At 46.8% G+C, this 27,100-nt stretch overlaps 1 long non-coding RNA gene and 1 pseudogene across 3 annotated transcripts in view; one reads left to right on the forward strand and one right to left on the reverse strand.

The window, feature by feature from the left end:
- The window catches only part of LOC142051110 (uncharacterized), a 166,825-nt gene that overhangs the window by 50,447 nt on the left and 89,278 nt on the right, over nt 1-27,100 (reverse strand). The gene's annotated exons all lie outside the window — the stretch shown is intronic.
- On the forward strand, nt 843-25,771 carry LOC142051116 (protein ELYS-like; annotated as a pseudogene).

The raw sequence follows: 27,100 nt of genomic DNA on the forward strand, positions 1-27,100 counted from the left end.
TCTCCTTGCAAAGTGAGTGTGTGGTTTCACACGTGCATGAGCTAGCAGGATGGCTTACGGCCACAGAATGGAGATGGGCAAATCCCCTCTCCTTCTCCCCGGTGCAGTGTCCTGCCTCCTTCCTTGTGCCAGCTTTTATGCTTGCTGGCTCTCTCTGCAACGCCGTTTCACTCTCTAAGCTGGTGGGAAACTCTCTGCTCTTGTGGGTGCGTTCCCTGTCTGCGTGGGGAGTTAATGTGGCTCCTAAGGAGCTCTAAAACGTGTGCAGGTCAGGGCAAGGGAAGGCACAGGGATACAGGAGCAGAAGGAAGGAGCAGATGGAGAGAGGGGGGCAGCAGCAAGGCCTCTCTTTTGGTGGCACTGAAGTGAACCTGGTTTGTGACATCACGTCTTCAGCTGCGACTGACCGTATCTTTAGCTTTTCCTTCAGTAAGCCCGTAACATTGTTGGCCTTTGAATCTGACTTTCATGTACTACATGTCAGTCAACGGTGACATCCCAGAACACTGACTTGGCTGGATGTGATTCTGCTCAAACATGTAATTTCTCAACTTGTTCTTTTTTGTTTATTTTCTGGAGCTTTTTAATGCAAAACTCGGTCTCTGACTCGTGCCGCCTTGCTTGACTTGACTCCAGTGTCTTGGGCTTTTTCCCCGTGTTGTTTATCCTGTCAATACCCCTGCGTCCCTTTTTGTTGGTGATCTCGTAGGCATCAGAAAAGCAAAGGATTCTGCTTTTGCTCTGCTGTGAGATCCAAACCTGTCCTGAGTGCCCTTTTGTTAAGGAAAAGAGCCGCAGGAGGTGGACGGGAGATTTTTCACGGCAAAGGGATGAAAGTTCTGTCAATCTCAAAAATGTCGATGGCTGTCAGGAGCCTCTTTTTGCATTTTTTTCTCTATTCACAGTGAAGAATGCGAGACCTCGCGGCTCAGGTAACGAGCAGCCTGCTGCAGTTTCCCGAGGTGACCATTCAGGCTCTTGGGGAAGATGAGCTCACCCGAGGTTCTGTGCTGCGTGGGCGGTTTTCCAGAGGTGAGCCTTTTCCTTGAAATTGGGTCTTGCTGTGAAGTTGTTACTGCCTGGAGGTGACCTGAGGCACGGGGTCACAGTATCAGCTGTGTCAGGTTGGTGCTGCTCAGGCGCGTCAGGTTTTGAGAGAACAGAAAGGATGAACTATGACAAAATGATGAAAAATGTTAACATTAAAACATTAGTAGAGTTAAACTTTGAAAGGACAACAGCCTGCGCCAGTCTTGAGCTATTAAAATAACACGGGCAAGTCAGTGAGCCCTCCTCAACTTCTAATTGAAGGAAAGGCAGTTTTCAAAAAAGTCCTGGTGTGGTTTTGGGCTGTATTTATTTGTACCATCATAACATCCCGTGCAGAACTAGTTCTTCCACAGTGTTAGAGAGGCAACCCCCCCTGCTTTTTCTTTCCTAGCCTGACTAAAAACAGAAGGAAGAGGAAAGCCCTGTTAGGCGCTGCAGCCAGGTTTGCAGAGTATTTAATGGGACGCAGAGGAGTGTCCCGGGAGAGCTGCTGAGAGCGGCTGAGCAGATGAGGTAGCTGACTTTGTCGGTGATCTGAAGGTAGCGCTGGGGGCCTGCCTGGGTGTCCGGGCGCCTGTGAAGACCATGTAGGATCTCTCTGTGTGACTGTAAGTGCAGTAGTTGAGTTAATACTCCCTTTGTGTTGGAAGTAGTTCAGTGAAACTAAATGTGCTAACTTCTCTCTGTGATCAGCGTGTGTAAAAGTTGAAATTGGCTCCCGCAGTGCCCATTTTAAGGTAATTCCTTGTTGAAGTCCAAATCCCTGCCCAAAGTAGGCGTGTGTCAAGCAAAGTTAGTAAACTAGAAAAGAATTGGCTGAGATTTTGCCATATTTGAAGTATATGCTTTAGGAGTTGTATTCTCCTATGTATTTAGATGATTTCTAGCAAAACCAAGCTGAATATGGTGTAAAGACTAGAGACCAATCTATTGTAATCTTTATCCCAAACAACCAGAATTCTTCAGTGCAGGAATGACAAGTCCAAATGCAAAATAATAAGGTGGTTCATTTTACGATGCATTGGTTGAGGATTCAGTGGGTGATTTTCAATAATCGACCGGAATTGGGTAAGCCTCTCTTGCTCTGTGAGGTACTTCTGTTGAAGCAAAGGGGCAGTGATTGTGATTTTCCCGTTGTTTTCAACCCTCTCTTGGGAGTTTGCTTTAGCCAGCCTTTTCTCTTCTTCCAGGGAGAGATGGGCTGGCCTGGCTGGCGTGTGGCCCTCAGCTGGAGGTCGTGAGCGCTGTGACGGGAGAGCGGCTCTCTGCACACCGTTTCAGTGGAGCCCGTGAGCAGCCTCCCACCATCCGCGTGGTGAAGGAGGTTTCCTGGCAGACGGGAACGGGGCTGCTGGTTGGCTTGAGAGAAGCAGAGGGAAGTGTTCTCTGCCTGTACGACCTTGGAACATCAAGCGTGGTTACAGCAGTAGTTCTGCCAGGAAGGGTAGGTCCTTTTTAATGGGGGAAACGTTGTCAGGTGCTGCATAACGCTGTTTCAGGAGCAGCTTTGGAGCGTCTCTTTGCTAGGACGTCCATTTTCTCTATTGTGTCATCATACTGTCACTGCAGAGTGTCCAGTCGAGAGCACCTTGATGTGAAATCGTGGGGTTAACGGTACCGTTATCCTTTGAGTTTGCTGAGAGAGTCAAACAAGTTTTCTGGTTTTACAGTAGAGCACGTAGTTACCTAATTCTCCACTTTGACAAAAAGGCCTTGAAAACTACCTTTTTTTTTAGCCAGAGTGACAAAGACCTCGTCCTCACCCTGCCTTTCAAGTGTTGGTAACATACATGTCCTGAATGGTTCATTATGTCAGAAATACTGTCTTTAAAATATCTCAGACTTCCATGGCTGTGCTGTAGCTGACTTCGGCACATTCCCAGGAGTCTCGGACTAGCAAGCAGGTGACTTTAGAGCAAAGCACATTTTTCTGTTGACTTAGGATGGGAAAAAACAGGCTTCACTGCGTTACCTGGCAGGTGGTTACAGACCGACTTTCAGCCTGAAGCCCTTGAACCTCTGCTTATTGCATATGGTGCTTGTGCCGGTGGGATACTCTGGTGTAATGTTGCTAATTTTCCCTGCCTTCTCTAACCCATAAACTCAAATGACGTCCTTTCCCCTCGGCTCCTTATCTGAATGTAGACAAGAGTCACCTTAAGGTAATGGAACATCAAGACTCACTCTATCTTTACCACCTTAGAATCTGCGACAGATAAATACTTCCGTATTACTCAGCTTTCCAGAGCGTGATTGGGTTTGACTTGCTAGAATCCAGGCGGGGTTTGTTTGTCTGTAGCGCTACAGTGTGATTGCTGGCAGCGAGCGTTTGTGTGGTGGTGATTTCTAACGAGCTGAGCTGGGTTGGTGCTCCGCTGTGTGGGTTTGCCGATCGTCCTGATAAATCTCAGCGTTTGAGATGGAAAGGCAAGCTGTGTGCTGACATAGACGTGCAGCCATTCAGACTTGTAAAAGCAAACCTGAATTGAAAATATTAATGGTATTAAATTGGTTTATAACGGTTGCATGTTTCAGAGCTCTGGAATGGTATTTTCCCCACTCTTCCTGGTTTGTGTGAGGCAGAAGGGCAGCTTTCAGAGTGAGGGAGCTGAGACAGGATTTCTGCGTTCGTTCCCAGAATGAGCTGGCAGCAGTGTAGGAGAGTGTGCAAAGCCAGTGCCTGGTGCCGTGGGAAAATAGGCAGTTCCAGGAGCTTCTACAGGGAAAACTGAAGCGTTAAAACTGGGAACCTGTATGCAAAGGTGGAAAAGGTGGATTTGGGGCCAGTTGTACAACAACAGAACGAGACCTTAAAAGAAAAAGAAGTTAACAGCAACACGGGAACTTTGGCTGATTCTGCAGCACGATATGTGCAGTGTTTCTGCTTTCCTCCTGAGAGTCATCAAGGCTTGGAGCAGCAAGAATTCGAATAATCAACGCACTTTTGGTGGTGCTTTGAGTAGCTGAGAAGATTGGAGATTTCATCTGATTTCCAGGAAGTGTGAAACAATATAAAGTTGTGTCAATTACTGCGGGCACTTCTAGGAGTAGAATTCTTGTGGCCCAAAGGAAAGGTAAATTCTGTAGCAGATTGCCAGGCAGCGCAGTCACAGCAAGTGCTTGATACGGGAGAGGAGAGAACTTTGGGGCTTGGAGGTTTGGTCAGTTTTTCCCCACCTCTGGGGAGAAAAACCAATATATATAAAAAAAGGAATCCTTGTGGTGCTCACTGCTCTGTTCCATTGTCGTGTAACAGGTTGGTGTTGATGTAAAGCTCCCTGGTGTCACTGTGTGACATTATGCAAGGAGGCTGAAGGGCAGCCCGTGTTCTTTTGTTGTGGAGCCTTAGTGCAGGAGCCCTCACGTGCTGGTGTCTCTGCTGGAGCAGCCAGGGCTGTCCCGGGAGGGGCTGCAGGTGCTGAAAGGTCTGTCTTCATCAGGGCCTTGTACTAAAGCTGCTGGCAGGCGGCTCCGCGTGTTACAGAGCAGCGTGCGCTTCTCCTCAGCGGGAGCTGGCTTTTGGCGAACCAGCTGCTGGGCTTTTTGCCGCTGTTTCGGCACTGAAAACTTTTCTGCTTTCCCTGGTTGCTCTTTTGATTCTAAATGAGGACTGGTGTAACTTTCCCTAAGCTGGTATCTCCCTTCCACTATCTGTAACAATACTCCATTGCCGTGGCAGCGGTGTGTCTCCCCTGCAACTTGGCCGCTGCCGCGTCTGACTGAGAGCCGAGATTTGCCCTAATACCTGTTTGGCAAAGAAGGCGTGGGCTGTATCCCAGTGCTGACGGGCTGGGGGCCGTGGGAGAGCGAGAGTGAGTTTGGTCTTTCTTACTCCAGTCCCTTAAATACGGTCAAGTTTCTTGCATTTAACGGATTTTCTGTGTTGTCTTCGAGTTAATGGTTTCTAAGTAGAAAATGGAACTTGGTAAGCTGTGATAATAGACTGCACCATTGCAGTTGGAGTGAGCTCAGCGAAATCCCTGCAGGAAACCCAGTAAACGGAAGGCAGTAACGGATTTTTGTACCGGACATTTTTGGGGGTTGGTTTGTTTATTTGTTTTGTCTGGATATAATTGGGATCAATGCTGTGTTTTTAAGTCTTACAACCCTGTATTTACTTTCTTGCTTCTGATGGGCTGGTTCTGGCTTCACTTTTGAGTGATTTCTATTTCGCTTGTCAAAGAGCTTAAATACTAACTTGTAGTTTTCCTGTAGGTAACTGCTGTAGAGCCCATAACCAACCCCGGAGGAGCCAGCGTGAGGCCTTGGCACCTGCACCAGGCTCTGCAAGGGTTTTGTGGCGTGGCAGCGGTGGCGACAGATGTTGGTCATCTGCTTGTGGTGGACCTTGGTTTGGATGATCTCTCTTGCAGTCAGAGGGAGAATGAACCATCGGGTGAGCTTGCGGTTTCTAAACTTGAACGGAAAAGTAAGAAAACTTGTGTCTTTTAAATCACCAACACGCATCCCACTTTGAAGCTACTGCTGTGCAGACGTGTATGGCTGCTGATTACAGGTGGTGGTTTGACATCGTCTAGTCCTGAATGGATTAAAAATGGGAGTGGCTTCATACTCCTCCTAAGGTTACAAATACCCCCTCCCACCAGGGTCCCTCTGTCACGGTGACTCTCGCCAGTGAGGGGTAGGAATTTGACCATCCGAGTCGGTGCAGCTGCCTGACAGGAAGGTGTGTCGGACGTGCCCTATTTCCTGGGAATGTTCTTCTGCTTCTGTTCATTGACTTGGGGCAAAGTTTAGGCTTGTTTTTTAAAGTAAATATGCCTTACCAAAATCCCTGCATTTGACCAAACGGAACCTGTACTTGGTGTACTCGGATTGCATACGCTGTTTTTGCTCTTACAAGAGTGGCCTCGGGAGCTGGTGTCACTTCAAGTAGCTTCACGATGAGGCCCAAACTCCTGATGTGCAGAGCCCAGGAAGAATTTGTCTATGGAGGTTTCGCTTTCACCTGGTTTTGAAATAGGAGCGAGGATACCTGTCCAGTCAGAGAGTTCCTATGTGCTCTGAATGCGTACAAAATGGGAAGAGCAGACAAAGTATTGCATCAATGGGTATTTTGCCGGGGATGGTAGAATTAGATCATACATGTTGTCACGTCAGTGTTTCAAATGCAACCTGAATGGCATAACGCATTCCTTTATTGTGTGGTTTTGTGCGTGCAGGTCTAACAGTTGTCACTAGAGCTGCTGCTGGCGTTTCACAAGGAAGAGCAACCGTGACCAGAGCAGGGAGACATCTCTGCCTTCAGTTACAGTGTTCTTCAGGAACAGCGCTCTCGACCCTGTGCTACATCAGCAGAAGCAACCAGCTCGCCGTGGGTTTTTCCGACGGCTCCCTGTCACTGTGGAATATGAAAACTCTGCAGCGGGAGTAAGTCGGCCTTTGCACTTGGTCACGCCTGGAGGTGCAGGGCTCTCAAGGCTCTGCTTGAGGAGGAAGTCTGTTAATTTAAAGAGCCCTTTTTCAGGGAGGGAAATGTGGAGTGTAATCTTGGAGTGTTTAGGAATCCCCTTCTGAAGTAACCATTGAGCCATACCTGGATTCAGTGGGCCGCCTTCTCCCCAGCGGGCTGGGATTGTTCTCCTTATTGTGCCTGTGGGCTGAGGAACTGCGGAAAGCTCCCTTCTCTGGGTTCTGTCAAGCAGTTAGGGCGTGAGAGAGCTGCTTTCCATAAGGCAGTTTGTTCCACCAGCAGTATTCAGTGACAGCAGGAGTTGTGTGTGCTTCAATGAAAGAGATTGTAGACATTATTTCTCAGAACCAGCTCCTGCAATGAGGGCACCCATTGAAAGGCTGAAGTATGTTAATGATGGGATTGTGGTGATAATATTCTTTAAAGCGTCCAGGTTGAAAGGAGTGAGACATGAAGGATCAAGAGCTGATCTGTGGCTGAAAAGACATTCTCTCCCACATTTCAGCCTCGACCAAAAGAGGGGACTGACCCATTCCAAGGCAGCGATGCATGGGAATGAAAGTCTGCTTGGAACACTTGGAGGTGGAATAAGGGTCGTGTCAAGGGATAAGCAACAGAGAAATTAGGGAGATGATTTCAGCTCTGCCAAAGAGCAATCCCCCCTGGAATATCTGACCCAATTCAGATCGGGATTCACTTAAGCAAATCTGCAGTGACTCACCGGGAACTATTGGCGGCATGAATAGAGAGTGGAGGGATAGTGAGGTGGCAAGAATAGATTGTGAAGGTGCAAAGAAGGTTCAGAAGTCTGGAGGAGAAACGCTTTAGATAGTCCAAGTAAAGAAACAAGACACTACTGGTGTTTGGCGCTGTTTTCAGCTTGTGCAGAAGAGAGGCTGCATTTTCAGTTCAATATTGAAGCAGGCGACAAGAGTAGGAAGAATCTTTTGCCTGGCAGCTGAAGGAATCTTTCATGTTCCTGCTCCGCAGGCAGAGGAGGAGATAAAGCCAGGTTATTGCCCGTGATGGACAGTAATTTCCTCACCTCGTGGCTGTTGCATCAAAAGCAGTCGCTCCCGTGACTCCCTTGTTTGAGATGGGAGTGTGACCTTCTGTGCCTTGAGGAGAAGCACATCAGGGGCTCTTTGCTCAGAAGATGCTTCTCCCCTTCTACAAACAGGCAGGGCCACCAGGCTCACCTGCTTTCTTTTTTTTTTAACCCTGCAGGCACCACTGTCAGCTTGAAGGAGGAAGGATTCCTGTCTGCGCCGTTACTTTTCAAGAGCCTGAGCATGATCCTCGCAACTGTTGCTACTTGTGGGCTGTTCAGTCGACGCAAGAAAGGTGAATAAAAGCTTACTATCGGCCACTGATTTTTCTTTTTTTTTTGAGTATTTGTTCACCTAGAGTTGACCCACGTGTATTTGTTTTGTTGAATTAGCCGTGCAGGAGATTCTCTCCGGTATGGAAGGAGCTGACGGTGCGATTTGTACAGGATGTAACAGGGATGAAGAGGGACCTACTAGTTCCTCCCTGCTGAAAGGCAGCAAAGCGACAGTGGCTCTATTTCTGTGCTGGCATTCTTAAATGGCTTCCTTTGTTTCCTGATGACTGCTTCATGGTTTGCTTGATATTCACACCGTGGTGTTAAGATACCATGGAGCGCAGTGGAGGCTGCAGCTCCAGAGCACTAAAGGTGCGGATCCACCAGCCTGCTGCCCCTAAAGGAGGAGGTGACAGCATGGCCGGTTCCCTGGTGCCAGCCTGAGCCTTGGTGAGCCAGCTCAGCTCGGCTGGCAGGGAAGGTGTTCAGCAGCCAAGTCGGTGGTTTCCTGCTGGGCTAATGACTGAAACGAGGGTGTGGAAGGTGCCGTGTGTGCAGGGGAGGGACTGGAGCTTTGGTGGGAAGGGAAGGGGAGAAAGATCTGCCCCCTTCCGCATCAGCAAGCTATTTACTCAGCTCGGCTGCTCATGGAGTGGCAATCTTTTTCAGTTTGACTGTAAAGCAGTTTTGATTGCGAGCTCTTCAATGCAAAGAACTGTTCCCAACCATTTTTATTCCATAGAACACCTTGAAGCTTCCAGATTGTATGGGTAGCCTTTGCCCCAGAAGCTGTTAGTGTCCAAATTTCCTCCTTTGTGGTTTGGTGGCTAAATGTGACCAATTCTCAGGTTTTGGGAAGGGCTGTTTTTCTTTTGAGCCAGACAATGCTATTAAGGAAACCTCAGCCTAGATCTAAGGAAAGGGTAACGAGGACTATAAAGCAGCTTTGTAACCAAATGTCATCATTTATACCTTTTCCAGTGAAGGCGATGCCGTGAGTTTACATCTGTTGCAGTTAGCGTTCGCAGACAGGAGGCGCTTGGCTTCAGGACAAGTCATGTACGAGGTAAGATGTGCACGTCCGTGAAAGGCTGGAAAGAGTCCTTTTCCCTAAGGGAGTATCAGTGAAGTTGGCAGGGAGAATATTGACCATGACAATTCAGAGATGACTTAAAAAGAAAGAATCTTTTGCTGAGTCTTCCTGGGCACGGCCTTTGTCCATACTTTTTGAAAAGAAGTCGTACAATTTCATACCGCCGTGTCGTGTGTTCCAGCCAGAGCCGTCTGCAAAGAGCCCGTATAAATTCAGTTCCTGAAGAGGCAGCAGCTTTTACAAATAAAATGATTCTTCATTTAAACACCAACTGAATGGCATGTAGGAAGAGAAGACAGGGCTTTGAGTAGCTCTGTTTAACCAAACTGCAGAGTTGAATAAGGTTCTGTCCGTCTCCCTTCCTTAAAACACGGGCGTACAGCTTTATTCTGTTCCGGTCTTCAGGTTTAAATTCTTGCTTTCCCTTTGAGCTCTGTCAGCAGGACTTCACATGATGCTCACCTGCAGGGTCTCTTCGGTGCTGGTCCTGAAACTTAGTAGCTCTAAAGAGAACTCTTTCTCCTTTTTGGCTGCGTTACCTATGAACTCTGCTCTTGAAGCCAGCAAAATACGCAAATACAGTAAAGAGTGGTCTGATTTGGTCAAAAAAGTATATGTAAATTTTTAGAAGTGGCTCCAAAGAGGTTGTGTTTAAAATAGAGATGAAGTAGCCTTACCTCTCTGTTATCTAACAGATAGAAGATGCGTTTTTAGAACGTATAATTTTATTCAGTGTTATGCCTGAAACCCTTGCAAAATCTTTTTGATGGGAAAGTAATCTTAATTCAGAGCATGTCTTTCCTGTTGAGGTGCAGTAGGAGAGGATCTGTGCTCTACATCCTTGATATTTATTAGCAGTATTTCCTAGAATGGTTAAGAGAAAGCTTGCCTGTTCTCAGAGTAGGTGAGTTAAATGTAACATATCAGGTCATACGAGAATGGATTGTCTCGTGCCAGCTCATGCCAGTTCCTTCTAGAGCTCTGAAACTTTAGGAAACTTGGGTAGAATGAGGTACAATCAATTTTTTTATTTTCTGGTAGGTTTTTGGAGACTTTTAGCTGCTTGGTTTTTAATTGTAGAGCTGCTCTTTGTCCACAATCCACACACCCATGTGTTGTAGGGTAGATCATTTGACCAAGTGCTGTATTTGGAAAGACAGTATTTCAGTCAATGCTTGCTTAGCAAATGGTGGTCTCAGAGGTTCCACACAATCCTGCTGGAGTTTCTGTAGGTCTCAAAGTAGTTTGCTGACTCTGTAGGAATTTGTGATCCTAAACGCCTTGCCCACGTGCATGCCATGTCCGCAGGGTTGTTTTGCTGTTGGCTGCACTTGGTGAAGGCAGGGAGGCATATTTCACCCATCAGTCCCTGAGGAGGTGAGAGGAGGAGCTGGCAGGAGCTGACGTGGTTTGAGAGAAGAGTGTGACTCAGTAAGAAGTTCTCATGGCTACTCCCGAGGGATGGGCTTTCACTCTAGCGGTGTGTGCCTATAGATAATGCCTCGCAAGAGAGCTTTGGCTGCTGGAAGGCCGTGACTCCTCTAACTTCATCAGTTCTGTGATCAAGTCATGGAACAAAGCGCTTTGCATGCCTATGTATGGCATTATTTCAGATCTCCCTTTGTAGCTAAATATGTAGGTTTGTGAAGAAACCGGGATGGTGCAGGGAATTCTGCAAAACACATTTAGAACCAATATTGTGAGGGAAATGCTCAGTTTTGAAAATGTGCAAAGCTTTTACGGCCAAACTTACCCGTTACGGTTTGACACTCAGTTCTCTTGCGTGTCAGCTGTAGTTTCTCTTTGCCATCAGATTAAGCGCCTGGGAGAGATACAGTACAATATGCAGGTTCTAGTAGACATAGACATTCTTTCCTACTGAGGTGTAATGTCTGCTTTTCTCTCAGAATGACCCTTCTCTCTCCTGTGATTTTTTCCGCAGCGTTTGGCATCCTGTGTTGAAAAGTACAGTTTGGATCTGGCGGGCGGAGCCTTTCCCTTGCGAGGGCAGGGCAGCAAGGCCAAACTACTCAGCTGTCAGGCTATAGAAACCTTTCCCAACCGCGCAGCCAGAGAAGGCAGCGTTGATGAAGGTTTGTTCCTGATGTCCCTGTTTGGTTTTTCTAAACTAATTGGTTTTGGCATCCAAGCAATGAATGCTGTTCCATACCCACAGCCTGAAAGTCTTAAGTCTCTGTATAGACTAACTTCTTGGGCTTATTTCAAAGGAAAAACTGGGTGCTGAAATTCTGTGGGACTTGTTAAAATAAACCCTATTTTTCCCTTCAATGCTTGCTGACATGCTGTAGCGATGTATGGTGGGGTCACCTCTATAACGCCTGTCAGTCATTTTATTCCTCCAGCTCTCGTCTTTGAACAGTAAGATCATCCCCTCCATTGCTTAGGAGCGTTCCCTCAACTTTCTTTTTTCCCCTCTTCCAACCTATGCCTGCACCTGCATCCAGCTGGCGGCCGGTCAGGAGTGCTGTTCCCCAGGGCTCGGTCCTGGGGCCAGATCTGTTTGATGCCTTCCCCAACCACCTGGATGAGCCGGCAGTGTGCCCGCGTGGCCAGGAAGGCCACCAGCATCCTGGCTTGTATGAGAGATAGTGTGGCCAGCAGGAGTAGGGCAGTGATCGTCCCCCTCTACTCGGCAGTGGTGAGGCTGCACCTTGAATCCTGTGTTCAGTTTTGGGCCCCTCACTACGAGAAAGACACTGAGGTGCTGAGTGTGTCCAAAGAAGGGCAGCGAAGCTGGTGAAGGGTCTAGAGCACAAGGTTTAGTTGGGATCTTAGGAAAAATTTCTTCACAGAAAAGGTTGCGAAGCAGTGGAACAGGCTGCCCAGGGAAGTGGTGGCGTCACCATCCCTGGAGGGAGTTAAAAGACGTGCAGACGTGGCGCTTTGGGACAGGGTTTAGTGGTGGACTTGGCAGTATGAGGTTTACAGTTGGGCTCGATGATCTTAAGGGCCTTTTCCAACCTAAATGATTCTACGAGTCCATGATCTGCCCGTGCACTTTGCCCTCTCTGTGTCTAATAGGTTCCTACACCTACAAGCTCTTAAAGCAATAGCTTCTGGCTTCCCTCGTCCGGACCGACAGTTAAAACTCCTCTGGTGTCTTTCATTACCTTGCAATAATGAGATGTGCATCTCTGGGTTTGCACATCCAGTGATGCTCTGAGCACATCTCTGAGCCGGCTGCAGTGATAACTTCCACAGCCTTTTGTTTGGGTGTGTGAATGCCCTTCCCTCTCTTCTTACTGGCGTTAACTTATGTCTGCTTGTTACAAAGACGACACTGGCATGACTTTCTAGGCTATTTGTGTTTATTAGCTTTGACTTAGTCCTGAAGAGGCAGCTTCCACCTCTTTTGGGGTGCCACCCTCTAACAACAGCGTGTCAAAATCTAATGAAAACCCCTTTGGATTTTCTCCACTTGTGTCACGATTCTGAGGAGAGGGCCTTCTAAAACCTTGTCAAAAACAACCAACAGGCTCACCTGCCAAAAAACCCAAACCAAAACCAACAAAAAAGGCCCTTTCGGTCCCCTTTTCATGAAGTCTGAGGCATGGAAAAATGCTTGTCATTTTTCTGATGGCTCCTCATTAGCTTTTATCCAGAAACTATTCAAGTTGTAGGCCCACATGAGCTTCTGTTGGATGTGGGTTGAGGTTAGAAATGCAGCTGGCTTCTGATTTATGAAACTAATTGACATCTTCAAAGGCAGTTTCAGCGGCTCACACAAGTGAAAGGGCACAGAAGCTCACGATGAAACACAGTAAAGCGTGGGAGGCTCCCTGAGCAGCCCTGATGAACTCAGCAGAGAACAGAGACCCATTTTGCCAAATGACCTGTCTCCTGGTTCCCTGCTCTGTCAGGGTAAAGGATGCACCCCCCACTTTGCTCACATCTGGAGAATGCCTTCTCCCCAGAGGCGACAGACCATGCCACTTCTGGAGAGAACCCGAGTGTAACATGGTCAATGTTTGATGTTAAACTCTTTGTTCCAATCTCCTGTTTGTTGGGGTTGGGTTTTGGTGTTTGTTTTGTGTGATAATTGTGTTCTTTCATTCTGACTGTGCTGGAAAGGAGCTATTCGTAACACTCGTAATCGAGTCGAATCTGGAAATTAATCATGCCAGCTGAGTGATCAAGTGTATATGACAAGAATTTGTATGCTTTCTAAAAGCAGCAATGTATGTTTTCCTAGGGTGGTGGGTTGGTTTTTGGTTTTTGTTTTTTTCTAACCATCTTGATGCACTCTTACTGTATGGGAAACTTGATTACCTGACAATTGTGTATTGGATTTGTCTTAGGACGGATACAGGTTGAACTCGCAAAGGGGGGCAGCATGACTGAAACCTATCACAGAGGTGATGCTATGGTGTACATTGTTAAAATTCTTCTTAGTCAAGTGTTGCGTTTCATGAGTGACGTAACAGAATGAATCCAAAATAGAAAGTGATGTTTTGAAAATGTCAGATAGATTGTATTTTCTCCCAATAAGAATCAATGTCTTGTCTTTTCCAGTCATATCTCCTGGCACCAGTGTCTCAGTCTTCAGCTGGCAAGTGAATACACGCGGCCAGGGAAAACCATCTACTTATTTGGGTGTATTTGACTTTGACTGCTGGTATCAGGCTCAAATGCCAGGCTCGCTAAGGTAGGTTTTTATGAAGCTGTTTTCAGTATCCCTCCCCATAATTCATTGGAAAGTCGGCGTTTAGCTTCTGCGCTTGTTTTCTTTCAGGCCAGAAGAATCCCTTCAGGACTGCCCCTATTTTGCACTGTGGTCACTGGACGCTGTAACAAGCACGACTGCTCCAAACCTCCTTCTGGATGTTGTGGTGCAGGAGCGCAGCCTAAGCTGGAGAGTTCCTCCTTCTTATCCACAACCTGAGCTGTGTTTTCATCCAAGCACCTATAATTTTGGTAGGTATTACACGGCTTTGAATAGTGATAAGCTTAAACCGAGCTCAAATGCCATTTCTTGGTTCTCCTGTTCATTGTTTGTCACGCAAAAACCCAACCAAACCGAAACACCCCAACCCCCCACCCACCCAACTCTGGTGACGTTGTACTGACCAAGTGTGTGCTGTTGTGACACCTGCCTGACAGGCGGCTGGGTCTGGGGGTTGGGTGCTTCTGTAACGCAGCCCGTGAGGTGGTGCTGGTGACCAAATGAAATGACTCTGGGCTGAAGCTCAAAGCGCAGCACCTCGATAGCCCCGGAGGTAAAATCTCTACACTCAGCCATTATTTTTCTAAAAAAGTCTGTAAGTGATGTGATGAGGAGAACGGGTACTCAGTTGTACCTTTCCAGAGGTTGCTGTGACAAAAATGCAAACTGGTGCTACCATCACGGTGAGAGTATGGAATGTTGTCCAACGTTCGTTGTCTCTGCAGATGGCACGTGCTTGCTGAGCTCTGGAGTTGTTCATATGACGTGCAGCAGCTTCCAGAAGGAGGTGATCTTTTACTGTATCTTTATGGAGAATGTCAAGAGATGGACCTTTCCTAAGCTTTCCATGGCGCTGCTTTCGGTGTCAGGGACCATTTAATGCTCCTCCTGCCCATCCACACGCGTAACTGCAATTGTACCCTACCAGTTTTATCAAATGTAATGTTTGAGGTCCCCTCTTGGGAGTGTAAACCCACCGTTGTCTCCTATTGAAGCACGATCAGGGCCTGAATGTCTAGAAAGGAAGAGAGTGCTGCTCTAGGAGCAGGAAGAGAAAGTCGGGGAAAGCTGTTCCTTCTCTCTCATCAATGAGTGCAACTGCCTGCGTGGTCCTGAGTTCGGGTTTTGATCCCTGATTACCTTGGAAAAGAGGACAGAACGGAGAAAAGGAAGCATCGTTCCCTCAGAACAACCTTCTCCCCCGTCAGTCTCTCAAAGCATTAGGTTCCGTGCAGGACCTGACGATGGGGGTGTCTCACTCGGATGCGAGTAGCTGCGAACATCTGCTTGCGGGACTATACCTGATCATTTGCTTCCAAGGCAGTGAGCTGCAGCAAACAATTGCTGTTGGCAGCTCTACCCGATGACTTCCCTGTATTTTCCCTTCATCGGTCGGCTTTGCTGCAGCCTCTCAAAGCAGATCTTCACCTCTGTAGCCTTTGCCTTGTGCTACAGGTGCCCAATTGACTCCTCTGGGACTGCCCTCTTGTTGCTGCAACACCTCAGTCACCTTTAGCTCGTGACACCCACCACCTTCTCTCTGCTTTATCCCACCGCAGTGACTTCACCCCCCTCCTTCAGAGGTTTCCCATTTGCAGGGCACCAACCTTTCTCTCTCCTCTGAAGGATTTCCATGAGAGATGCAGCCTTTGTGATGAAGAACCCATCTTCACCCAGGCAGGCTCCAAGCGAAATGCTGAGCGAGCGAGTCATCAGGCAGAGGAGCACTTAGTAGGAAGGGGAGAGCAGGCTTTCCCTGCCCTCATCTTCCTCTCTACTGGATTCCTCACCAGATCTGTGGGGGTGCGCTGGGGCAAAGAGCACTTGTGCACAGTGTGGTAGCTAACATGAACGTCTTGGCAGGTTGGCCTGGCCCATAGGCTGTCTCTTTTGCAAGCCTGATGTAGGCTCTTCCATTCAGATTGGGTGATCTGATGTCAGCTCCACGTTGGAAATAATTGGGAAATGCAGAAATTTGTCACACCCTTTGCTGAATTGAGACTAGATCATTCAGAGGCTTGTTAGGCATTTGAGCAGGAATTGCTTGTGAATGTGAGTAAGACAAATCTCAGAATTAGGGGCAAGAAGCTTGGTTTGGGGTTTTGTTTGCCACCGTAAGTTGTACTCGGTGTGTTTCCTTGTCTGAGGCTGGTTTTCAGAAAAAGATGGAAATCTGATGTGTGTATTCGAATGTGTAGAAATGGCTTTGAATGTGATGATTTTATTTAGAAGGGAAAGATACTTCTGAATGTGCTTAAAAAGCCAAAGAAACAAGCAAACAAAGAGCAAAAGCCCTAAAAAGGAAAATTTGCTGAGGGCTCAGTCTTGGGCCCCTCGGGACAAGAAGGACATAGAGTTGCCGGCGCGTGTCCAAAGAAGGGCACCAAAGCTGGGGAACGGTCTGGAGAACAGGTCTCATGAGGAGAGGTTGAGGGACCTGGGGTTGTTTGGCCTGGAGGAGAGGAGGCTGAGGGGAGACCTTATCGCTCTCTGCAACTGCCTGACAGGAGGCTGTTGTGAGGTGGGGCTTGGTCTCTTCTCCCAGGTCACTAGCGATAGAACGAGAGGAAACGGCTTCAAGCTGCATCAGGGGAGGTTTAGGTTGGATATTAGGGAAAATGCCTTCACTGCAAGGGTGGTCAGGCGTTGGAAGAGGCTGCCCAGAGAGGTGGGGGACTCACCATCCCTGGAGGTATTGAAAAGACATGTAGACGTGGCACTTGAGGGCACGATTTAGGAGACATGGTAGTGTTGGGTTGACAGTTGCACTCAATGATCCTAGAGGGCTTTTCCAACCTTAAGGATTCTATTATTCTATGTTTCTATGATCATTTCACCTGGAAGAAGTATCAGAACACCAGCTGCACTCAGCTACTCCTTAACAGTGCACGTCTGTGCCTGCCTGTGCTTTGCCCTTCTGAAGGATTGCCACGGCATTAGAACACAGTGTTTGAAGCACCTAAAACTGAAACCTATTAGAACATCAATGTTTCACTTCTTTTCTGTCGTTTTGGGAAATGACAACTTAATGTTTGGGGTGTCGTAACTCCTTCATGTCTTCATAGCCTGGAAAGCTGCTTGACCTTGGCTTCACTGCTTCCATGCAAATGTTGCAGAGTTCTGTTTGTTCTGTCCCCTTCGCGCATTCCTGATGGCAAACTTCTCTGCACCCCATGTGCCATGGGTATAAGCAGGGCACGTTGCTGGGAATAGTTAATTGGAACGCAGTAAATTGAGAGGATAATGCAGAGGCATGCAAATAAAGATTAGAATTAGCCTTTGGGAAGTTGTCATGTCATGGGGAAAATTCCATGTGCTCCTCAAAGCAACAAGCAGCCCAGCCTGTGATGCCTGAGTGAGTGTAGAGTTAGAAACAAGCACTTACTGTTGGTGGTTTGGATGTTGAAAGCAGGTAGGATTCTCCTTTGATTTCGCCTGTTACTTTTAGGAGGAGCAGTTAGAGGCGGTCTTGTCAGCTGCTGCCCAGACAGGTTCTGTAGGGCTTCTGACTGGCTGCATTAAGCTTTGGACATCTAAAGGTAAGACTTGTTATGTGGTTTTTATGTTGCATGGTTTCTTCGTTTGGAATTCTTGATTCATTTCTTTTTTGTTCTCTCTTTTTAAAGAGCAGCCAAGTTCTGCTGCTAATTTAGAGTTGGCCCTTGACTGGACGTGGAGCCGAGTGATCTATACAAAAGGCGCATTTGAGCAAATCTGTGAGTACTAGTGCAGCCATGCTGCAAACCTAGAATCAGTCTTTCCAGTTGAGCTTATTCAGTGATCTGCTGGTAGATGGTCTTGCCCGCAGATCTGGAAGTGCACTTTGAAACTCTGAAATGGCTCTGTAGGCTAACGATTTCATACTTGTTCTTGAAAAGGTGTTGCGCTGTTTGACGGCTCCTGCAACTCCGTTGACCCGGAGAGGTTACAGGCTCTGCAGCACCGCCAGTTGCTTTTGAGCAACCTTAGCACAGTCTTAAACTGTTTTCTAACAGAGGCACAAGAGCTCGCTGGAAAAGGTTTGTCACAGTATTTCTAACTCTCTGGTGTGTCTTATGAAGATTTGGAACGATGCTGGGGCTGTAATTGTGGAAAGAGGAGCTGTTGTTGGTTTTGCTGATTGGCAGAAAGTCAAATGTAGCGGGGAGAAGGGGCTTAAATGGGAGGGGTTGGGGCTGCCACTTAACGCGCGTTGAGTTCAGGGCACGAGTTTGTTGGGGAGCTCGTGCGAGTGGGTGGGGAGGCTGCGTTCAGCAAGGAGCTGTGCAAGCACCCGGCCTGAAATTACAGCAACGGGATGTGGCACTGTGACAAATACTCCCTTTGATTGTCAGCTAGCAGTGCGTAATTGCATGCAAATATTGGGCTGGAAATTACTAAAATCAGAGAGGAAGCCTAAATGAGTAACATGTGAAGTGAGTTGCATGAGTTTCTGTAGCTGTTTCTATTAGAACTTGTTCCTGGCATATTGAGGAGAAAAGAGAAAATCCCTTTGCTAGAGTAAACCTCTCTGCTACATGAAGAACAGGTGCCTTATCCATGAGTGGATTTAGTAGTTCCGACTTCACTTTTTTTTATTAAACCTTTAGTGAATCTTCTTCTTTGTAGGGGTTGCTTGTGATTGTGGGCTTTTACTTCAGAGAAGGACGTGATACGGAGTGGAAAATGCACAGGCAAAGATTCCTACCGTGTTATTTTTCTACTTTCTCTTTAGTGCAATGAGGGGAGTTTTATAAAAAACAAAAGAAATTGCACACCAACAGTCCTCTTAAGCTTCTTTTCATGTTTTGCAGACTTGACAAATAAGCTGGCGGTGACCAGCCTCGCAGCTTTGTATGCACGAGTGGTCCTCTGGTTCTGTGGGTCCCGTCTCCTGCCAGAGGGCTCAGGTAAGCCTAAACTGTCACGCATCTGTAGCAGTCGGTGCTTCCTATGAACACGTGCTTCCCCGTGGTTTTGTCAAGGCTTCATCAATACCAAGTCGTGCCGGTTCAGTGACAGCAGATGCTGAAGTTCTGCTGCTGAAATTGAGATTTCACTGTTTTTTCAACTCCGTCGTGTAGAATGATGGAAGCAGTTTCTTTCCGGGGTGTTTCTCAGAAACAGCACTAAGCCTCTGAGTGAAGGAGTTGCTCGTGCCCACAGCTTGAAATCCTTGGGATTGTAAACAAGTAACTCCTAAAGCACCAACACGGGAATGCTTGATTTTACAGTAAAAGCCTGACGTGCGTGTTTTGAACTTTTTACGGATTGTTTGAGGAAAAAATACACCTTGGAAATAGTTCATCATTTGGATGGGTTATAAATCCTATTGTCAGCCTTAACTGTCTTACGCATGTTCACATGACATGTTTAAAAACCCATTCCCTTTGAGAATTGGGGGGTTTTTTTTAGAGTGAACTTCAGCTGACACTACATGTTCTGGATGCTACATCACCTGTAAGCTTGAAATGGCACTTAGGACAAGGAGGAATTGACTCCTGTGTCGTAGGTCTCTTTTAGCAAAGGCAGAAGGAGGATGGGCTTCTTTCAAAGTCGGAGGCTGGCCTGTGCTTTTGATGCTCAGCTTGTGTGTTCTTCTGTCTTTTTAGTCAAAAACTGTAGGTTGAAAATGTGATATGACTTCTTTAACTTACTTCTTATTTATTGCCTGTAGGTGATGAGATGCGTTTCTCTAGACCTTTCTACAATTATCCTCTGATTCGGAGCTACTACGCTGGTCATCGACAGAAACTGGAGTGTTTATCAAGGTAGGACGTGCAGGAAAGCTCTAGAGCAGTTCCGCTGCAAATTCAGAAGCGGCAGCAAGTGGCTTTTCCATCAGCAGCTGTATTTGCTATGCTTCATGCGTTTGCTGGCAACACTCTTGACTGGAGTGATGCATGTGCCCTGCTGAACAGAGAGGTTCCTTTCCTGTGTTGAAATGTTGATATATACCTCTGCTTAGTGCCCTTTGTTGGTGTCATCATTGTTTTGACGTGCATGTAATTCACTGGCAATTCTGTGTCATTTGTTACCACTGGAAAAGGTCGTGTGGTGAGGACAGGATCAGTCACGGCCAGGTCAGCAAGGCACGGCCTTTGCAGAGCAATTGTTCTGGACACAGAAGAAAGCATGTTTTAGAAAAAAAAAACCAAAAAACAAAGCAAAAATAATCTCTCTCAATGACCAGTGATAGATGGCGATAAGGGGATTGGCCCAAATCTCCTACTCCCAAGCACCGCGGTGTCATTGAAGGAGATGGGCAGAGTCACATGCAGCTGGCACAGCCAGCGCTCTCCTGGCTACTGGATAAAAGTGCCTTCCTCACGGGAACTCCCTTTCCTGGGCTGGCTCACGAGCATAATGGTGATGTGCCTTGGGTTAGGTGAGAACAGATTTTTCTTTGGCAACTGTTCTGTAACCTAAAGAAAGTCCTCAAGTAGCCGTGGCTGTGGCACCGTGAGCAAGGTGCAGCAGGAGGAGTCCAGGTGAAAGCTGCTCTATGTCAGGCGTTGGCTTTCAAGCTCCTCTTCCTGCGCGTCCTTCTCAGGTAACTCTCGTACAGGCTCACGGGCTCCTTAGAAGCACCACCTCCAGCGTGCTGCTTCTGCTTGTCCTCCTCGGGAAATGAAAGGCTGGCGTCGCAGCCCGCAGGAGCCTGCGATGGGCTTCTGAGCAATGCCGTGTTTAACAGGCCAGCCCTCCGTCACTGTGATGGCATGTGCAGAGGCACAAACGTGCTGCTTCAGGTGATACCAGAATTCAGCTGTGGGCTCAGCTTTCTGACCGTGACTGTTTTTCAGTAACAAAAGCGAGGTGCTGAGACCAAAGCCTGACATTTCCGTGCTGTGGTCTCACCGCTGTGTGTGGGAACGCTCCCACTGGAGGCGTGGGGTTTGGGTTAGCTTTGCTCACACTGCCCTTGTATTACAAGTAATGCGGCACAAAAGAAAACCTGAAAACTAAAAGGTCGCTGCAACTTTCCCCTTAATAAGGGAGCTTTTTGGATTCCTATTTGGAGCTCCTTTAATAATTCACTAGGATCTAATGAGCACCTTTCACCTGACTCCAAAATTTCTTTCCAGTCTATTTCAAGTCACGATCATGCCTTTGTCTGTTTGTTCCTTTCTTGGAGTCGTGGGAGCTTTAGCTGGGTTTGTTTTGGCTGGAGGAAATCTGTGACACTGAGAGGCCAGAATTAGTGTTTTCCTCTGTGCAAATCCTCGCTAGGTTTTGTTCCAGAAGAAAATGGGACTCTGACTGCCTGATGGTCGATGGCATGGTTTCCCAGTTAGGAGACCGAGTTGAGAAGTTGTGGCAGAGAGATGAAGGAGGAACGGGGAAATACCCACCTCCTAGTTTACGCGTGAGTGTTGTGTTCGCTGAAGGCAACAACAACAGCCACAACAAACCCCAGCCCCAGCCCAGCCCTCCCCCAAAGCCAATGATTTCTCAAAGAGAGGAGTTTTAAAAAGCTTCTATCTTTTCATTCCAGGCACTGCTGGAGCTGTATTTGCTAGAAGGTGTTGAAGAAAGCCACAAACATGCAATCGTATCCCTTGGAGTTATTTCTGTTACACCTCCAGTATACGCGCATCAGGGGTCTGAAATGTCTGTCACCTACGTGTTCGATGCATTTTCTAATTTGTGCTTCAAACACACTGCGGATGAACACGTGTAGTTAAGAATTAAGTCGCAGACAGAAGCATTGTTTGATTTCTTTGTACTGTGGATTTTTTAGGAATTTTTAAAATGTTTTGTTGCAAAGTCTTTTCTGCTATGAGGAAACAGGTTTACTAAGCAATATTAATGTAGAAAGCTCCCTAGATTTTCTCAAAATTTAGACACAGTTTTCATTTTTGAAGCACCCATAGCTGTAGCAAACAGCTGCTTCCTCGAGCGATGCACTAGAATGTGCTGCTTCAGAGCAAAAGGATTTCTGACAGCGGTTTACCAGGACCTGATTTTGCTGAAATCATCCATTTTCCAGCACAGCTAAGAGGGCTTGCTTTTGTGCTGTTACAAGTGCAGGCACACAGAATAATAGAGAGAGAGAAGGGAAAAGCCATTGGGCAGAAACTGAATTTTTAAGCTGCCGAAATACACTGTGTTGCTTTGGTTGTTTGTTGCCTGAGCCGAGAGGGGAGCCTAGAGAGCAGGGGCTTTAAAGCTGTTGCACCCCGGAGCTCTCTGATGAGAATAGACCCCCCAAACCAGCTGTCAGAAAGAGAAAGTGACACTGCCGATGAGTGATCCACATACTGGTTTAAATCCAGTTTTAATCATTCAGAGCTAAGCTGTGCTGTAAGGACACCCGAATTTCATTTGTTTTATATATGCTGGAAAGGAGGGAAGAAACCAACTGTAGAATTTGTTTGCTTTAATAATCAAGCATTGGCCGTTCTCGTGTTTTGAATGTCCAGCTGGTGGCTGCAGTGACTAAAGAGGGAGCCTGAGTTTCCAACGGAACTGTTTAAATATCGAAAGGCAACCTTTCTGAATGCCTTAGAGAAATCAAAGAGTCTGTCTTTCTGGTTATTTATTCAGAATGCAATTTTGTTGTTAGGGCCTGACTATCTTCAGGTTGCAACAGCATAAAACGGCAAGACTAATACATGAGTATTTTCTGCATCCTACCACTATGATATTCTTATTTCCTTTTATTATTTATTCCTATTATATTAATCATAGGAATAATATTATTTCATGTGATAAATTGTTGGTCTTGCAAATTTATTAGCCTTAATTAGATACTTGATATCAGACAATTTACTTGCTGCTGGACATCATACATTCCTTTCCGAACAAAACAGAACCTTCAGTCGACTCCTTCGCAGCTGCCTTTGCCATCCCTTCGGGCCTTGTTAAGCTTATCCAAGGATTTTGGCTTCTAGACCACAAGGACTATGAAGTAAGCATGTGACAGTTTAGTTAGGCATACGTTGTAGTGCAAGGCTATGATCTAGCAAATGACTTTAAAACCCTGGTGCTTAGCTAATAACAGGTGATAAAACATGGGAAGCTTCTTTTGTAATCCTGCTTCAGCAGCACCTTCAGCAATACGTGATGATCTGCAGTTTGGTTTTAATTGCGTTGAGAGGAAATGGATTAAGACAATGAAGAAGTCAGCGTTAATAATGCTTGAGATGTGAATTGCCAAAGCCGTCTGTTCAGGTTGTTCTCAGCAGAGCAGTCGAGCGCTTTCTCAAAAGCAGTGGTTTGGGTACTTTAAATAGTCAAATGACCATCCTGGCAGCAAGATTTGAGACAGAAGACCGCAAAAGTGACTCTTCAATCTAATTCATGTTCCTTCTGATGCTGAGGGTTGCTCTTTGCCTGTCACAACTTTAATACAACCTGTCTGGGAGAATAACTTGTATTTATAAGAAGTGATGTTTGCCTATGGGGATTTGGTTACCCTAGCCGAGTGTGAATCACTCCTTTTAAAAGACTCTGGTTTTTTTCTGTATGGCTAACTGATTTTTTTTTCCTGCAAATAGTAAAGAATTTATATTTACCTGTCCGGTATCAGGGACATTCACCCTTACTGAAGAAACTTTTGAACAGTTTTGTTGTGTGCTTGTGTGTCCAGTCTGATCCCCTCTATACAAACAGGCTGTGGCCAGGCTGGAAGGGGCCCAGAGAGGGGCCACCAGGATGATCAGAGGACTGGGAAGCTGCCATACGAGGATGGGCTGGGAGAGCTGGGTTTGTTCAGCCTTGAGAAAAGGAGGCTCAGAGGGGATCTCATCCCCGTGTACCAGGACTTAGGGGGTAGCTACAAAGAAGGTGGAGACTCCCTTTTTACACGGAGTCCCATAGAGAGGACAAGGGGGATGGACACAGGTTGCTCTTGAGGAGATTCCGACTGGCCACCAGAGGGAAATTTTTCACACTGAGGACAGTCACCGTTGGAATAATCTCCCCAGGGACGTGGTTGACTTGGCCACGTTGGACACCGTCAAGAGTTGTCTGGACAGGGTGCTGGGCCATCTTGTCTAGACTGGGCTCTTCCCAGAAAGGTTGGGCTAGATGATTGCTGAGGTCCCTTCCAACCTGGGATTCTGTGATCTTAGTAAACCTGATCTCCACCTTCTGCAGAATTCCCTGGCCCTGCTCTTTCACCCAGCTACAACCAAACCTGTGTCGTGGCAACACGTGAGAATTCTTCGGTCCCTCATGTGCCAAGGAGAGCATGGGCGAGCCCTCAGATACATGCAGGTGATGAAGCCACCATTCGCAAGCAGTTGTGAAGAGCGACTTTTCCTCACTGTGCTGTTGTCCAATAGGTAAAGAAATATCTGCCACCATTTTGGCATTGAAATACTGTGAAAGGTGGAGAACAAACACTAGAAATCACAATCCCCTAAATTTCCTTTAAACTTTGAGCACAATAACTGTGGGGCATCTTTTTAGTTATACTATTAATACACCTTTACATCTCAAAAAATTAACTACAGGTGCATGGCGGAGGCTTGGGCTCTGCTGCAGGAAGACGCCGCTCAGTTAAAGGAGGAAGAGCTATTAAAAGACATGTATGACATCTGTCGGGAGATGGGACTAGTGAGAGACTTCCTGAGGCTGCCTTTCACAGACTCTGAACAAGTAAGTGTGGGCAAGAGGAAAATCTGAATCCCTTCTTTGCCAAGAGAAGAGGCAGGATCATGATATATGTTTTAAAATGTGTTATTTCTCATAGAAGTGTTTGGAGAAATTTTTACGGATTCATGAAATTCTTTTAGCCCGGCATCTGCAGCGTGCTAACTGTATGGCAGCAGCACGGCTGAACCAGGCGACGAACGTTCATCTCATGGTAAGCGTAAAAGTCCTGCCAAGTGTGCCAGTTTCTCTCAGGGGTTACTGACCGGTTTAACAGCGCTCAGTAAGAATCCTGCTTTCTTTATCACACCCTTCTTTGAAATACTTGCAATAAGCCTCTGCACCTTACGTTACAGCTGAACCTAAAAGTTGAACAGAATGTGTCACTACTCCAGAGCTACCCCGTGCAGTTGGAAATTCTGTGTTCCAGGCTGTTGTTGACTCCACTTTGAACAGTTTGTTTGTGTCTAAGGATTAAATAAGTATCTCCTGTCAGCCACTCTTACCATTCAGTTATTCAGGGACGTACGTTATGTAGGGTTCGGATGATTGGAAGTTGTTTGGGTCACTGTGGAATGAAGAGTGTGGTTTATGTCATCTCCTGTATCTCACACGCAGCTCTGGGTGCCAACCCACAGGCAACATTTGCATCATGGGTTGATGTTTTTATTATTTCCTCAAGTTATAGCATGAGGTCTGCAATTCCACAGCTTTCATTTTACCACTTTTTGGACAGAAATTCTTACCTAACTTCTGTATCTCAAAGTAGCCATATCAAATTCTGTGTTATGTGAACTTCTGTTGTGGTTCTGTGATCCATGTGCTGCTTTCCGGAACCATAGTTCTCCAGGGAAGCAAACTTATGGGGTGGTTCTGGAAGGTTGAGGTCCTGCATTTGAAAGCTTCCATCCAGGGGGAAGGGGTGTGTAGGTAGCTTTCTCTTCCTCATTTTAATCCTCACTTCCTCTTGTCCAACGTAACCCGCCGCTGCCCTGGAGATTCAGTCACCTGGGGCAGTGGCGTTTCAGGAAAAACAAGGGAAAGGCTGCTGTTTTGTCAGCCACGTGAAACTTGTGGGTGCTGACAAGTGTGTCAGAATGAGGTTCTGCAGGGTGCCGGCATGGTTTTACCTTAAAGTTGTAGGTTCTGCTATTATTCTAGTCTTCCTTCCACTTGGCTAAAGATACAGGGTGAAACTTCTTGCTTTACGCTTTTTGTTCACCAGAATGATCGTGCTCCTCGCTGGAGACAGAGAGCAGTTGCCAGAAATTCTCTCTCAGCCCAGCACGGCAAGACCCTTCCTAGAGGTCAGAGGCAGCTGGCTGTAGAGAGAGCCAAGCCTTACCATCTGCCTTCGTCCGGACCAAGAGAAGGTAATTTTTAGGGGGGGAATATAACGCACAACTAACCCTCGCTTTGATTGCACAAGGCTGATCGTTTTTCCCTCGTGCTTTACAGCTGCAAGACCAAAGCCATCCTCGACAGTAACAAAACCAGCTAATACAGGAAATGTGCATCCAAGGGCACCTTTCAGCAGTCGTGTGTTGGCCAAAGTTAGAGAGTTATGGGTAGGAAATGAGCAGAAACCCAGTTGAGAGAGAGTTTTTCTGTTATGATGATGTTTGTTATGCAAAATACATATATTTATATTATGGTAAATATGTTTAGAGAATTTAAGAGAGCTGAAACTAAAACAATGATTACCATCAAGCTATTGGTGTACACATCTTGCTAGACTTGATTGTGTGATCAAATAGTGATCTCTTCCCACTTGCTGACACCTTTCTGCTTTGTTTCTGCCTCTTTTACTTAAAAATAGGCAGAACGGTAAAGAGCAGGAAAGAGGCCAGTAGCTGTCAGATGATTTTCCTACAGGTGGTGTGGCCAAATCAACCTCAGTTCTGGTATATTTGGACTTGAGGGCAATGAATGTCAGTTACTGCCCTTCTCTACTGTCCTTTTGCCATGAGAAAAGACCAAGACCTTGGGCAGATCGTACTATAAGGACATGCCCGGCGTGCAAATAAGGCCGCAGATAACTAAAAGTAGTTTAATCCCCCATCAGAACTTCTTCTCATGGAAGATGACTCTCAGGGTTGTCAGCGCACTCCATTTATTTGCTGCAATTCATCCCTTCCCATGTAACCAACCATAAATAGCTTCTGGTGAGGAAGAAGCAAGCTCCAGGCAGGAGCCAACCCATAGTCTCTTGTGAGTTGTTAGGCAATGCTTGTAACCTCTTAGCCTAGGCCAGTCGGAAAATGCAATGAAAGAATAGAATTTCTCGTAGTAAGATAGCATTTGTTTCTTATGTTGTTGGTACTTTTGTCTTCTGTGCAAAACTTGCAGGTTTCCATCGCAGGAATGCTGTTCTCACCAAAGCAGTCACGATAATGAGTGCCTTTGAGATGCTCGGAGAGAAATGTTCTGTGGTTCCTTCTGAATTACAGCTGTTCCTCAAATAAAAAGCGTTTTCCAATGGACTGAGCTGTGTGGGTGACCCATACGTGAGGTAGAGGGAAAAATGCAAGTGGCGGTTCCTGATGTGCCTGTTGGTTCAGGTCACTCACTCCTGGGCCGTGCATCACCCGGCGTGGTTCAAGAGCAGGCTTATCCCACAGCAGCCATCGGTGTGGTGTGCCTTGCTCTTGAACTTGGTTTAAACCCAGACTAGACCATGACTTATTAGTGAAAGCCTGATTGCTGGTAGTTCGATACTACAATTGTAATGTTAATAGGCAGGGAGAGAAGGATGCGGGAAGCAGGTGTGTGACTTCTGTGAACAGCGGCAGCACAGGCGTGTGTGACCCTAGGAATCCAGGGCACAGCAAAGCCTTTGCTTCTGATCCAGCCTATTGGTCTCACAGTAGCTTCCTAAAGGACGAGAACGGCATGCTCATCTCCGCAGGATCCAGCAGTTCCGTGGGCCAGGTA

The sequence above is a fragment of the Phalacrocorax aristotelis genome, unplaced genomic scaffold (assembly GCF_949628215.1).
Source record: "Phalacrocorax aristotelis unplaced genomic scaffold, bGulAri2.1 scaffold_81, whole genome shotgun sequence".
NCBI classification, from domain to species: domain Eukaryota; kingdom Metazoa; phylum Chordata; class Aves; order Suliformes; family Phalacrocoracidae; genus Phalacrocorax; species Phalacrocorax aristotelis.